Consider the following 16,833-nt stretch of genomic DNA (forward strand, 5'->3'; position numbering starts at 1 on the left):
CCCTCTATCCTCCCCATCCCATTGAGGGGAGGCCCGGGGTGCCTGGTTCTCTGCCTCGACCCGCTGGGCTATTGAAGACGTGATGGATGGCTTCATAAAGACTCTCTGTGAATACCAAACCAGCTCTGTGCTGCTGACGAAAACCTCCAGAGGGGCGAAAGGATCAATAACCCCATATACAATTGGGACATTCTTTCAAAAACATTTGGGTTTGCCATTTCAATGTGGGGGTTTTATTCCATTTTATATCAAATGATACGATAGGTATGCATTATACAAGTAAATCATTTTAAGAGCTTTTTTATTGATTGCTAAAATATAATACATAATTTTGCTTACTGTCCACTATTCCAAAATCCCTGCATCCCATAAACCAAAGGAACAAGGCAATTTCCTAAGGCCTCCAGTAGTTTTAAAATAATTAAAGTTTTTGCGGTATAAAGGACTTAGAAAATATTTTAGAATAATAATATTATATATTTTTTTGTTTGTTTACATGGTGCCAAAGTCAAGGCAGAGTAATGGCAAGTAGGACATGCTAGAATTTTCTAGTTCTGACTAGCAAAGCAACACATTTTCCTGAAATTTGTATATATTATTTGACACAAATGTGTTTTTGCTATTAGAGCAACAGGCGGGATTCGAACCCATGTTGCAACAGTACATGTGGACCGGAGGCATTGGCATAGACCTCTAGGCGATCCTAGACCATGATGGTCCACATTTAAACAATAAAGAAAACTTGAAATTAAAATGATAATCCATTCTAATAATTAGATATTTAGTTAAGGAGGTAAATTACAAATGCATGCACCATAAAACAATATTTTCATTCTTCTGTACAAACACCAAAGATATGGCTGTAAATTTGGGTATTTAACTTAATTGTGACGCCAGCAGCCTTGCTTTTCGAGTATCTAATTCACCCCAACACCATTCATTTTCAGTCCCCAGCTTTGAGAAACTTTTGCAAATGGCGGAGGTGCTCATCAGTCTCCATCCCTGTCTCTCCTGATAGTGGTAAAGAATTCCAGCCACTCTCTCTTTCCATCTTTCTCCTCTCTTTTCTCTCTCTCTGTTTTAATTGATCTCCCACTCTTCTTTTCCCTCTTTTTTTCTCTCTCGATGTCCCTTTTTGTTTCTTTCTCTCTCCCTCTCTTCCCCCTGAGGCTGAGGACAGATGCCGAGGCCTTCCTTTCCCAGGATTCCCAAGGGAGAGAGTAGGGACGCCCTTTTGGGGGGGGGGGGGGTAGGGGTGAATAGAGGGAATGGGTGAGTTGTTGTCTGGGGGACAGGTATTAAGAGTCGAGCGATGCATAATTAATTCTTTGTTTCTGATTATTTTACAGATTTTGTCTTCAACTGGCTTGTTTTCTCTTACCATCTTTTACGGGCCTAGTATTTTGCAAGGTTAGTTTGGGACACAATCTACAGCACTCACTTTGGTCAATTGAATTGTGATTGTAAAAGCTATGTGAAGACTGTACATCTAAACAGTGTATAGATGGTTAATAGCCAGGACCATGAGTTTGAGAGTGGTCACATTTCACTGGGCCCATCCGATGAACTTATTACCAACACAGCTGCAGTGCAGGGTTGCTATCATTTCAATTAACGATTCTGGATTCAACATGGATTCTATGTTGTACATCTAGAGTGGCATATTATGTTACAGCTCTTTGAGAACAACTACGAACCGTCCTTCCCTACAGCTCTAGATGAAATGTATCTTCATAGTGCAAGCTGGCAGTTTAACCAGTCTGGAGGTTGTTGGGCTTATTTTCCTCAGGCTATTGATGTGACAGCACACCGTGGTTCGACTGTGAGGACCCATTCAAGCTCATAGCCTCCATACCACAGGCGTAAAAATTGGCTACATTTAATCAGGCACGGTGCAGGGTTTAAAGAATGGGATCAAGAGAGCTTTGTCTTAATGGATTGGCTACAGTTTAGGGATCCACCACACTGAGGTACCTTAGCTGAAGGCATGCCAGTCACTAACAAACTGAAACCACATGGTGTTTCCTATAAGGTCCCTCCTCTCTTTGGGCTTCAAACTTAAACAACTAATGTTTAAGGATTGTTTAATCATCTGAGAAGCTAGACTGGGTAGTTCAGTTGATCAGCCATGTTTTTAATCGAACCAATCGATCAATTCAAAACGAAGCAATCTTTGAACAATTTGCAAAGGAGGAAAAAACAAATCTATTTTTCTGTTTTTTCGGGGTCTGCAGGATCATGTGACTTTCTCTTCTCAGACTGTGGTCTTATTCTCCCAGTCTATCAGTCTGTACATTAGAATTTCAAGCTTATGGCCATGGCAATTAGAAATACAGGAACGAAGAGACATTAAAAGGCCACCACAGTCAAACAAAGCAGTAAATCAAGTGGTTTGACACATGGTCACCAGACAGCTTGCCGTTTGTCACAAACTTGAATGGAACTAAAAGCGAAATACGGACACATTGGTCTGATGGACATTGCTCCACTACTACACAAGAGGCCTTTTCAGACGACTGCAACACTGATTACATTGTGAGAGGGCCAATCAAAGAGGAAAATGACGAGAGCAGTCACGCCGGACACACACAATGCACAAATGGCAGTGGTCAGTGGGGGGAAAGGGAGGAGGTGGACCCTGGGGTTTTAAAGTCTCACTGGGGCTGTGTTGGGACAGCCGGGTGAGAACGGAGGACCCATCTCACACACACACACTCACTTATATTTACACCCAAACACATATATGTATATACATACACATTCGAGCTCACTTACTCAAGTATACCCACACACACATTTAAACATTTAAACTTAGTTAGCGACCACGATATTCCACCATAATATGCCATATGCCACACGGGAACTGAGTGGAGTGGAGGGATTGGCTTAGAGGCGTCCCAAATGGGTATCTAAGTGTGTGTGTGCGTGTGTGTGAGTGCGTGTGTGTGTGTGTGTGTGTGTGTGTGTGTGTGGGAGGATTGCTAGAACAGGGGATTTTTTGTGTTGGGGAAAAGAGAGGCTTGGACACTTCATCTTCTCTTCTCTGTGCTGCCAAAAAGGGCAGAGGTCAAAAGTCAGGGCGATTGGAGAATTCCGTGCTGCATGCCGACAGATCGGGTTTCAGGGGTGGGGGAGGGATGAGGACTGCCCTAGAGGGATAGGTGCCTCTGTGGGTGTGTGTGGGTGTGTGTACGTGCATGTGCATGTGCATGTTAGTGTGTGTGAGCTTGTCCGGGCAGCTCTTTATTTAAAAAGCGTGAGTACTCACAGCATTTGGAATCCTCTAGTGAAGTTCACTACTCTGTGAAAGGCTTTAGTAAAAACTTGCCCTACATGTTGCAAACCTAACCCTCTTATCTTGATTTCTGGATTAGAACGTCTCATCCCCATCAAACTGTAATGACTTTTATTGTAAGCCTTCACTGATAAAGTTACTCTGTTGTGAAGAGATTTATAGACAGAACCAAAGCTTCTTCATCTGAAATGCTACAGGCAGGATATAGAGAGAGTTTTTAATCTTCTAAAATTGTCGCACCTTAATAGTTGTGTTTTAACATCTGTTTAATTCTGAACACTTTTAACAAGTAACACTTGTAGATTGACTGAAATACATTACCAGAGATAGGAAACTTTAATGGGGTGGGGCCAGAAAACAATCTGTACTGATCATGAGTGGTTCCCACATCCATAGAAACATTTGCTGTTTTAAAGCAATGAGTTTACTAAAGGCTTCGATGGCTCGTTTCTAACGCTAGAGTAATTTACCTGTGGCTGAAAGAGTGACTGACTCCCACTTAAAAACGGTTGATGCAGAACAAAATAATCAGTCATATTTAAAAATTGTACATACTGTATATTGTTTACTCATACTCTTAGCTATTTATCTTTTATTAACTTTCAACAGGACGTTTTTGATAACTGAGTATAAAAAAGTTGAAAATCCCTGATTGAAACCATAACAGGTGTTTTCAAATACTGTACATGAAGAACTTGTTTCTTCAGGAAATCAAGTAAATTGGTGCTTAATTGTTAAAGCTAGACTCCTTACTTGAAACAGTCTGAAATCGGTCTCAGAAATGGGTCCAATCTTAAGTTTGTAGACAAGGTATGGATGCAAGGACTGACTGTCTATCCTTAAAAAAGTATAGCATAAAATCAACATGTGCAACAATCTTTGTTAAACAGTCAAAAGAAAACACATATATTTTGTTATCAAAAAACATTCTTATTGGTTTATTATCCAATTCAATGGGGAGTTCACGTCATTGCCTGGGGAAATCCATCTCACCAGACCAGGCCAGAACAGAGTGTTACTTAAACCTCACACTACGAAGATAGAATCAACAGAGACATCACGTTTCTCACTGTGCTGTGAGAAACAGGATTTCTAGGAACATTGGGGTGAAATTAGCTTTTATTTCAGGATCTGGTGGACTACGGCAGTTGAAATACAGTAAGCTCCTGAAGAATTAACAGGTATACAGTATGTAAATGTACACAGAGTGGCTGGTGAACTATCTGTTCCCTGACCTTTAAAGAATAAGTATCCCTTTCACTAAGGATCCAGAAGCTTCTGAGCAGGTGAGGATAACGTTCTGTGCATGTCTTTATTCTCTATATAGTCTTTCCACAGTAGGCTAGTAGCAGCTCGTCCCGTCCAACTTTTATTATCTGCTACTGAATTCTTCCCTACTTCCATGTTTCTTGCACACTGCTCTGATTTGATCAATATAATACTGTTGCCGAGCCAAAATAATAAAGGCCAACATAAAAACCCAGTGGCTATTTAAAAAATAACATATTAATATGGCCTAAAAAGGCAGGCAAGCAATTAAATGTAGTCAACTTTAACTTGATATGGCACCTCTATGACACATAAAAGTATACATTATGTGTCTAAGCAGCAGGCTGGTGTAATTCACGTACTATAAACTTGATAAAATCATAAATTAACAGGTATACATATCCTTGGAGGGTCACACTGACCTCCATGTACTAGCCAACGATACCCTGACATACCCTGACAACGATAGCCTACAAAACATAGGCCATAGGCTATATATTTCAGAAACAGATGTGAATATATGCACAGAAACCCCGTTTCCAAATAAGTTGGGACACTGCGTAAAATGCAAATGAAAACAGAATGCAATGATGTGTAAATCATTCATCCATACATTTAATTGAAAATAGTACAAAGACAACATAACAAATGTTGACAATGAGAAATGTTATTGTTTTTGGAAAAATACATTTACATGCCCAAAATACATGCCCATTTTGAATTTGATACCAAAATTTGGGACAGAGGCATCTTTACCACTGTGTTCCATCAGCTCTTCTTTTAACAACACTCTGTATTTATTTGGGAACTGAGGAGACCAATTGCTGTACTTTTGAAAATGAAATATATTCCCATTCATGATTGACATGCTGTAGGGTTTCAGCTGCTCAATAGTTCTGGGTTTCCTTTATCGTATCTTTTATTTCAGAATGCGGCAAATGTTTTCAATGGGTGACAGGTCTGGACTGCAGGCAGGACAGTTTAGAACTCAAATGTTTTTACTATGGAGCATAAAAATGCAAAATGTGGTTTGGCATTGGGTCTGGGGAATGTGAGGGCCAGTCAATGGCATCAATGCCTTCGTCATCCAGGAATTGTGTACAGACTCATGAGGCCAGGCATTGTCCTGCACCAGGAGGAACTCAAGGCCCACTGCATCAGCGTAAGGTTTGAGGATTTCATCCCGGTACCTAACAGCAGTCAGGGTATCGTTGGCTAGTACATGGAGGTCAGTGTGACCCTCCAAGGATATGACTCCCCAGGCCATCGATGACCCACCGCCAAACCAGTCATGCTGGATGATGTTGCAGGCAGCATTACGTGAACCACAGGGTCTCCAGATTCTTTCACGTCTGTCACATGTGCTCAGTGTGAACCTGCTCTCATCTGTGAACACCAATGGTGGACCTGCCAATTCTGGTGTTCTCTGACGAATGCCAATCAAGCTGCACATTGCTGGGCTGTGAGCACAGGTCCAACTAGAGGACGTTGGGCCCTCATGCCACCTTCATTGAATCTGTTTCAGTTTGGTCAGAAACATGCACACCAGTAGCCCACTGGAGGTCATTTTGTAGGGCTCTGGCAGTGCACCTCCTGTTCCTCCACGCACAAAGAAGCAGATACCGTACCCTTCTACAGCCCTGTCCAGATGCTACCAGTAGTGACAAGGAAAATGCGAAACTAGAGAAGAATCAGTCAGGAAGGATAAGGAGAGAACAATTGTCTGAGGACGTGTTGTCACTTTGATTTGTACCAAAACAAGTGATACTGATTCACAATTGGTTATGCTTCCTAACTGGACAGATTGATATCCCTGAAGTATAACTGACTTGTTATACTGTGATGATTAGGTGTTCCCTTAATGTTTTGAGCAGTGTATTGTGTATATTGTATATATTGTTCAGCAAGAATGGTGCCTTCACAGATGGTGCCTTCACCCCCAGACCATCACTGCATGCTGGCTTTTGAATTGTGTCTTGATAACAAACCGGATGGTCCCTCTCCTCTTTAATCGGGAGGACCCGGCGACCATTCCCAAAAATAATTTTCAATGATTTTCAAATTGATTTGTCAGACCACAGGACAGTTTGGCTCTTTGCCTCAGTCCATCTTCAATGAGCTTGGGCCCAGAGAAGGTGGAGGTGGTTCTGGATCATGTTTATATGTAGTTTCTTCTTTGCATGGTTTAGTTTTAACTTGCATTTGTGGATGCAGTGACATACTGTGTTCACAGACAATGGTTTTCAGAAGTGTTCCTGAGCCCACACAATGATTTCCACTACAGAATCATGTCTGTTTTTTAATGCAGTGCCACGTGAGGTACCGAAGATCACAGCCATCCAGTATTGGTTTTTCGGGCCTTGTCCCTTGCATACAGAGATTTCTCTGGATACTCTGAATCTTTTAATGATATTATGTACTTTAGATGATGAGATCCCCAAACTCAAAAACTGGAATTTTACATTGAGAAACTTTATTCTTTTGCCCATGCAGTCTTTCACAGCGTAATAAACCCCTCCCCATCCTCACTTCTGACACACCCATCCTCTCTGGAATGATCTTTAATACCCAATCATGTTACTGACTTGTTGCCAGTTGACCTAATTTGTTGTGTGATATTCCACCAGGTTTACTTTTTTAACATTACACAACATTTCTGGTCTTTTGTTGCCTCTGTCCCAACTTTTCAGAAACTTGTTTCTGGCATCAAATTCAAAGTGGGCATATATTTTTTAAGCAACAATGAAATGTCTGAAATGGTTTCAACATTTGATATGTTGTCTTTGTACTATTATCTATTCAAAATAGGGTTTAAATGATTTGCACATCTTTGCAATCTGTTTTTATTTATATTTTACACAGCATCCCAACTTTTTTGGAAATGGGGATTTACATGGATAGAATCTTTCTAAAAGTCTGTGAAAGGCTGATCCATTGCCATGGCTTTAAAAGTGATTCTAGCTTTAATGACCGATTGTACACACAATGGGTCTGAATCGTCGACTCATCCATGATCAATTTAAGATGACATCCTCAGTTATTTCAGTGATTGGAGATGCAAAGGACTTACAGCCCTCAGCAACTAGTTCCTCTATTGTAGCCTTTGTAATTGATCATTAACGAACATGTGCTTTCAGTCTCCAGGGGCTCCAGGACCTCAAACGGAGCACAGCTGTGTTTCCATTGTACTTACGCGCAGACCCACAAAATAATGCAGCACCCCAAACCTACAACCTGGCTACGTGCCGGAATTTACTGTGTTTACTTTCCGTGCTTTGGAATAGAAGAGTGAGAAAGGCGTTGGACGATTGATGCATCGGAAGCGCTTGAGTAAACGTGGGAGATCAGTTGTATGATTGGAAAAAGAGTGATTTATGAACATTCAGGCAGCGCAGAGTTTCTTTGTGGCTTGATAAAAGTCCAAGGAGGACTAGAAGGACACCCAGCCAGGCAAATCTTCAGAGAACTGTCTTGTATGTTTACATCGCGAGCAGAAGCAATGTCAGTGAAGTACAGCAACATTTCCCACAGGCCATGTTTGTTATATTAGCATGGAGGTAGTAGCCGCGTTATTGTCTGGGTACATTTCACATACCATCAAGGAGGTGGTGATTTTATGTTCATTGAACCACCTGGTCATTTTTTATTAACTGAAGCAACACATACAATATTCCAGGTAGTAGTGCTGCTTCAAAGTTCCCCAACGTATGTCAACCCATGTATTCAGAAATGTCTCAAGAAGCTCCGATGACATTCCAACATCACAAAGTTAATTGCCGTATTTGACTGGTGCACAAAATGTGCGTTGCAGATCATGCGGTTTCAGTTTCTTTGTACTTCTCTGCTTTATTCCGCATGAACAGTGTAACAGTGAACAAGCGCTCCTCTCACTGTCCCTTTGAGATCTTTCACTGCACAGCCCAGTCTCAGAGAACAGGGCTATCACACAGAGAAACACACAGAGGTCAGGACCTACTCCCACCAGCTCCACTTCCAAAACCAGAACGTCTCACCCTCCCCTTTCCATAAGCCCCTCACCACTTCCCTCCCATCGCTTTCAGACCCTAACACACCTCCCCTCCACTTGTCTTCAGACCCTCACAGACAAACCACCCTCCCCTCGACCGGCCCATCCCAACAGAGACCATACACTGAGGTTTTTTTTTTAAGAATCAGATCTTTCACGCTCAACAATTTTTACGCAGCTAGGGATCATGAAAGAGCCCAAACGAGTCATTGATGGATCGGACACGGATCTAAACTCAGTTGGGGGGGGCCCTTCCTTACCCCACTAACCACCACTTCCAGTCCTTGGGCTGTGCTGAGTTATGTGTTCTGATCAGGCCTGGCTCTCTAGCTCAGGCCCTAATCGGCAACTCATTGAGAGGGCTGTGGCTTTGATGCTAGTCGGGCTTCTTAACAAAGTGTCCTTTCTGTGATTGGGGTGAGAATTGGCCAGCAGGGTTCCAGGAGAGGGGAGAATGTAAACTGTGGATTAGCCCAGCTTAATGGCCCCTTGCCTGTCATTGAAATTAATTAGTGTTAATTAGGAGCCCCTCATTTAACGGGATGGGGCTACGGTCGTGGAACCTTTTGGGGAACCTGCGTGCATGTTGTCGGCTTTCTTACCAAGCACCCACTCATACACACTCACACACCCAAACACTCAAGCCAAGGAATCTTGTTTGGTATCACAACTGCAGCCGCTAGCACTTGTCCACTGACGGCTTCGCTCCATTTGCTCTTCCCTTGTTGTCTGAGGTTATTGGCTCTGTCCCCGGGTTTTATGTTCACAGCTCCTCCTCTACACCCAGTGTGCCCCCCTATACCCAGAACCAGCCTAAAAAAACCTTCACCTACTGTAGACCTGTGTGCTCACTGACCCGGGGGGGTTGGGGACTGGTGGGCTGGTGGGATTTGGGATTGGGGCTGAAATCCTTCTCTATGGTACATTTTCATCCACCATGTTCTCATTGTGCCCTCCCCTGTGCTTAGTGTGTCCAACGCGATCTCATACGCTCAGGAACCCACACGTCCCGGGCCTCAATGCTTTTGTGAGTCTGCTATCTGAGTGGTGCTTTTATTTCGGTAGACAGTACGTGGCCACCACTCCTGGCTAGTTCGAGCTCACGTCTGATCCTCAGCAGGATTGATTCCACAGTGCAAAATGGGGGGCCCCTGTTTGGTGGAGGAGGAAAAAAAGGAGAAGAAAAAAAATCCTCTCTGGTCAACACCTGGTATCACTTTATTAACTCTGGGCTGTCTCGACCCTGAGAGTCCAGGAACAGCAGGGCCAAAGTGGGCGGGGGGGAGGGGCTATAGACGTCACCACACAGCCTTTGAAGGGGAAGTGATGCCCCACATTGGAGCCTCAGCGATGACTTTACCAGTGCCATGACCCTGGTGACCTCGACCTCCTCACACCTCCCCCCTCTCAGGTCCCCGATTCCTCCCACCCCAACTCCACACAGCTGCTGGTTCCTATTGGCTCGAAGTAGGTCTCAGTGCTGGAGGTTAGGGAGAGAGAAGGAGGGAATGAAGGAGAGGAGGAGGTCAACTGTTGGTCAGAGGATTTTATTGGGAGAAGAGGAGGGAGAGGGAGAGAGGGAGAATGTGTTAAAGACCACCGTCTGAGATTTTAACTGCAGGGAGGGAATTTGGCCTTTTTACACTCCTGCACACGTTAACTATGCAGAGGAGGACGGCTGGACTGACCGGGCCTGGTGGCCTAATGTTATGTTAAGAACAGAGGAAACTTCTCCAAGTGGTTGTTAATGAGATCAGAGCAGTTCTGCAAACGTGGTGGTGATTTTGGTCATCTGGGGCCTAGAGATTGGACTATATGTTGTAGCTTGCCCAGTGGAGATTCCATTATCGGGAGGACATACGGAGGACATCTGATGCAATCAGAGGCTATTGGAGGTCTGGGATCAGTCATAAACCAGTTATATGAAAGGCTGTGTGCTTTGCCCTTGACATGACCATTGGTGAATCATAATCACAAAATAGAACGTACACAAAGGTATACAGCCTGATACGAGTTGAGACTAAATCTATGTCGGACCAAAGCATGACAACTACACATGAAGTTCCACAACCATGAAAGTAAAACACTGGGAGATTAATTAATCTTCTTCAGGATTTATTTGAGATAAATTACACGTCATCCAGATCCTGAGTCTTTTCACATTGTTCTCGTATGCTGCCTCATTTCCTGTTGTTGGCATCCTTATCGCCACATTTGGCTATATCAAATAGCAGGGATCCAATAGGAACGGATTAGGGTCCCTGCTGGGTAATCTTCGGTCCAGATGCATATCGTCGTTGTGCTTTTTTTCACTGGTAAACAGTGTCAAACACAAGGTTATCTGCTGATGTGGCCCCAGCCATGCCATGTCAGAGCTGTTCCGGCTAGGCTAGTGAGCCATTTACAAGGGCTTCCTTTCGCTCTGCAAGGGCCAGGGGTTAATTTATTGCCTGATCGCATGACCACAGTTCAGGGTAGAAATGTCTGTAAACCTAGCATTATGAAGGTGGAGGTGGAGAGGGCTAGATTGAAGAGTATCTGTTTCTGCCCCCAATACACTGCCTTGTTAAACCCATTGGTCACAGTCTCAACGCCTGGAAATCTAAATACTGGCTGTACTAGACCACAAGGCTACCTGCCTCAAGGCCTCCTTACACAGTCTGACGGGACGAGTAACGCCGCTACGCATTTACATTACCCTACGTGGCTTGACAGAAAAGATACTGGAATGTTAACATGCAGTTGATATTTCAAAGGAGTTATGCTTCTGTTACTTGATTGTAACAATTTATGTTAACTAACAACTTCTTTAACTGTGGACCCTCTCAGCATCATAAAGGGTGTGGAAATCTGATAACGTATCGTTTTTTTAGGTGAATAAGTAAAGGGCTATGGTCAAAGTTCTGTATTTTCCACTTTCACCTCTTTCTTTCTTTTTGTTGATTTCTCTCAGTAGGCATCTTTTTATGGAACTGACATTCCTGGAGTGTTCGAAACAGAAGCCCTTGTTTAGGAGCAACCCTCGCACCCAATCCCTTTTTTCATCTTCCTAGTTTTGGAGCCCGAGTTCAGAGGTCGAGACCCCCTCCAGCTTCAGAGGCATGTCGGGTCATGCTAGCACATAGCATTCCCTGTATAGCTCCCTTGAAAAGGCCCACAGACTTAAGCCTGTGGCTGGCCCCTAACCGAAGAGGTGTGAGTAAGTGTGTGTTTGAGTAAGTATGTGTGTTTGAAAAACGGTCGGTTGAAAATGTTTAAAGACTTTTGGGAGAAAGTTTTCATTTGTTTAGAAGATTTTATGAGTGTTTACGCAATACTAATTTCCTTAAAGAAGGTAAGGCCACATATAGTTGTTTAAATTAACTTCATTATGACATATAGCATATTTAGAATAACCTCATTATGAAAAAAGCATATCTTGTAAATAACAAGGGGTTGTTATAACAGTGTAATTACATGTGTAACAACAAATCTGTGTTACCATGCTTTTTACAAAGGGGCAGGTTTCCACAAAATTCTTTAAGTTAAATTTTTTTAATAAGATGCAAGCTATTAATCAATAACTGTGACAAAGAATGGGAATCTTTTTTTATGTGCAGGGTGTTTGTGAGATCATGGCTTACACACCCAACAGAATCCAATGACTTACCTATGAAGGTGCATTGATAATCGGTTTATAAGAGCAGTAAGACATCTCGGAAATTGATATTGCCAATATTCCACGGCTTAGTCGTGCCCAAGTACAGGTCTTAGCCGTGGTATATTGACCATATACAACAATTGTGCCTTTTTTCTTAAACATACCACATACAATCTCCCAATTTGTATTCAGGATTCAAACCACCCAGTTCATAATATCCTTCAGAAAGTATTCAGACCCTTTCACTTTCTCAAGTGAGTTTCTCTGCAGAGATGGGAGAACCTTCCACAAGGACAACCATTTGCAGCACCCCATCAATTAGGGTAGAGTGGATAGTCGGTCATTCCTGTGTAAAAAGCATATGACATGTCATTTGAAGGACTTTTCAGAGCATGAGGAAAAAGACACTCTGGTCTAATGAGACCATTGAACTATTCGGCCCAAATGCCTAATTGTTAGGCCTAAAGATTAATATTTAGACAACGCTCATCACCTGGCTACTACCTCCCCTGTGGTGAAGCATGGTGGGGGGAGCATCATGTTTTGGGTGTGTAGATTGATGGCAAAATTAGAAATAATTATGAATTAAGTCAATAACGCAAAAGAAATAGGAGAAATTGAGGGGGTCTGAATACTATCGGAAGTCACTCTAAAGTATGTGCAATTTTCAGATTTTTCATCACAAACTGTCATAAACAAAGCTCAAATATGGCACACTCCCAGCAATAGCAACTCATCAAATTATTTGCTTAAAAAGAGCAACTTAATACAAGGTCGGGCAATTTTTTCAGCAATAGTTGCTGTCTATATGCTGCACCCATTTGGGTTTTGATTACTACCTACCTAACAGAAGAACTTTTAACTTTCCCCAAAACTGCCGAGTAGGCAAACTTGGCAGATTATGAAATTATTAAGCATATAATTCGGATCTATTATTGGTTATTACTAAAAACTTTGCCATTAAATAAACAGCAGCAGTTGAACCATTGCTAGGCCAGCATATTGTAGCTAATTTAAAGAGAAGATTACACAAAGAATATAAAAAAATGTGTAACCTAAAACAATGGTCTTCTGATGCTATTTGATAATTGACATGAATGAACCTTCCATTTAGAGAGAGTAAAGAGAAGAAAATACTGATTATCATTATTATTTTAAATATAGAACACCACTGGGTGTGTTTGCATGTAGTTTGAAAAAATTTATCTACCGTTTCCAGAGAAACGGCTAACTAGTTTCTCTGGAACGGGCTCACTAATGTGGTTGGGCAGAAACTAGCTAATAATGATATTCAGATTAGATTCAGATATCCCCTACTGGTCTGTTTCCGTCAACCAAGTTAACACAGAAAGTACACTTTATTTAAGTGGAAGTGTTTATAATGTTGAACAAAGATGTATTTTAAACATAGTCTAGTGTATTACGCATAGGCTGTAATCTCTCAGACACCCAGAACACCCATATGGGATCCCATCCTTTATTGCAGATGTTAACAGGTTGCAGCTTAGGTAACAACCATTTGGTGTTATATTTCTGTAATTACAGACCACCAGTAATTCTGCAATAACCATCAGTGACATGTTTTTATTATGAGTTGTTATAGTTAACTACAGTACTTGTTATAGTGTAAGTATACATTCAAATGCACTCTAAAAGGATATAAATTCACTTATTATGCACTTTTTGGACTACATTGACTTATGTACTTTTTAGGAGTTAGTACAAACATTCATAAATAAATGAATGGCATAGCAAACTTAAAAAATCAAATAAACACATTCAAATATTAGTACATTTAAATTGGCAGCCAACATTGTAAAAAACACAGTAATTTCTTTAGGGTCAAAGTTGAACTGATAAATAAAATAATTTTAGGGAGAGTCTCACTGGTTTTGTTAAAGGTCATGAGACTTAGCGGAGCCTATATTTATGTCATAACTTAGTCAGCAAAATGGCACCAACGTCATAATCACTGCAAAAAAATAAAAAAAAGGATGAGGAATGAGCTTGGGATGAACAAACAGGGGGAAAATGGAGTGGGGAAACAAGTGACCCCTTCCAACAGATAAACAAATAACTAAATAAATCCTAAGGACACTGGGGTGAGGGAAGCAACCCCTACGGGGTCAATGTAGGAACAGATAAATCTCCTTTAAAGACGCCATGCTTCTCCATGGTTAACCTCTTAATCAACCCCAATTGGCCAAAGGAAACAGCATGGCCTAAAAATGGTCAGCTCAGACCATTATATAAAGTAAACATGCTCACAAATTAATGTTGACACGCATGTATGCGCACACACAAACGCACACCTTTAATCCTTGCACATAAAGTACATTTCAGTCGGTCCCTGTACTAGCTAGATTCTTGAAAATTTGCCACTCTAGTTGGACTTGATCTAGACTGCTGGACAAACACCATTTAATGTATCTCAAAGGGGACTATCAAAGAACTCTCAAACATGCTCAGATCTGCTTGTCAAACAATCACTTCATAGGGAAATGCTGGCTCCTTGCACATGTTTGTCCACTCTCAAATTAATACCAGCATCCCTTAGTGCATATTTCCATATTTAATGAAAAGAGACATAAGAGAAGTGTTGTGGTGCTCTACGATTGTAATTAGAACCATTACATACGAACCTGAATTTTTGTGTACAATGCTGTGTTTGCACATCCTCGTCTAATTATTTTGCCTGAACACTGTTCTGTACTGTATCAGCTAACTTTAATCTGTGTGATCATTTATATTCACTCAATCCCATTTCTCCACCAAATTTCTGAATATGAACATAGACCTGTAAACGGTAGTATAGACTTGTAATTATGTGTTCTGGTTCTTGTATATAAGCGATGTATGGGGAGTCCTTCGGTGTTGGTGTCATTGACTCCCAAACACAGAGGGAAGTACTCCTAATACTCCAGGTTAGGTGTAAGGTTAGACAACAAAAAATGCTACTAGAAAAAAAATAAAACGCATCTCTCATAATTCAATCTTGGAAGCATTGGGTTCCAAGTAGGTGGTGTTCACGCCAATCCACCATCCCCAAACAAGACCCCCTAGCAAAACGTCACATTAATTAAAGTGACGTGCACATATGCACGTAACACATGGAACTGTACTGTAGCTGTACCATAAACATATCCAATTTGTGTCTGCCCTGTCAATTTCCTGATATCCAGTTTACGAGTAAGGCACTGTTTGTCACAATTCTATGCTCCGTTTTCTCCATAATAATTGCAGCTGATTCAAACAAGCTGATTAGAAAATTGGAACTGCGGACTACTATTTTCAACCTATTTGTAGCCAACTCCAAAACCGATCGGCCTCTCATAAGCTCATTGAGCTGTTCCAGTCAGGTTTGTGCATTAGAATCAGCACAGACACTGCCTGGGTGAGGGTCACCAATAACCTCCTTGTAAATGCTGTTTCTGGGCCTGCCAGCATCCTCATACTGCTGGACCTCAATGCAGTGAGACACGCTGGACTGCATGGAGATACTCCTGGGCCTGTCCGACACAGATCATGGGTCTGGTTTAGGTCCTATTTATGATTGCTCCCAGTTTGTTGACATTAGCCCCAGTAGCATTAGACACAGTGGTGCTCTACCAGGGAGTCCCTCAAGGCTGACACTTAGGGCTGCTAATGTTTTGAATCTACATGCCACAAGCGGAAAAGAGGTAAAGGAGACATGCATTAGGCTTTCACTTTTATTACCCCTGTGCATTTCAACCTCTCCTGTCTTCCGATATGCTCATGCATGCGCTTCTTTAAATACTGGTTTACCTCTACCAATCTACCCAACAACTGTGGACCCAAGTATTTATGTGACCTCATTCTACCCTCTTGCCCACGCAGATACATTTCACTCCTCCTAGTCCATCTCCATTCAGCAGCACCACAGAAGACTAAATAGTCTGGGTAATAGGGCTTTCAGTTTTGTAGCTTTTTGGTCTTTTTTAGTACAGCTAAAGAAAAAAAGACCTTGAAGTCTGCTCTATTATCTACTGTATCTGACATCACCGGTACATAGCACTAATTGTTTTCTGCTTTTAATGTTCTGGATTTTGATTTTATATTATTCTTGATATTATTATGTATATGTATTACAATTTTCCTTTGGTGATTTAGGTGGGAGAAAAGCTCTTCATGAAGCTGTTTATTAATTTGTTAGATATTATTAACAATAACCAATAGTCAAAGGTCCATCAAAGAAATACCTTGATCTTTTTGTGCATCCTTATTAATGTGCAATTAAACTGACCACTTTTTAAACAGTTCACTTGAGTCTCTGAAAACAATATTCACAACTTTTGGTCTATGTTCATAAATTATGGAGAAGGGAGACAGTATTAATTCAAACACATGAAGCAAATAAGATTGAAACTGTCAATTTTGCTTTTGTCATTGAAATGTACTGGAAACTCATGCCACCTTCCTCATAACCCGTCAGTGTATTGAATTACACCCTAATTATTGGACCCAAAAACTAAAAGTGCCCTTGGTCACTAGCCTACAGCCCAAGGAATGCTCTAATAGCAAGTCAAGGGGCTAATTGGAAGACAGGTAAGGTTACATGTGACAACAATTAAGCTGAGCGCG

This window comes from Esox lucius, chromosome 20 (assembly GCF_011004845.1).
Source record: "Esox lucius isolate fEsoLuc1 chromosome 20, fEsoLuc1.pri, whole genome shotgun sequence".
Lineage (NCBI taxonomy): Eukaryota > Metazoa > Chordata > Actinopteri > Esociformes > Esocidae > Esox > Esox lucius.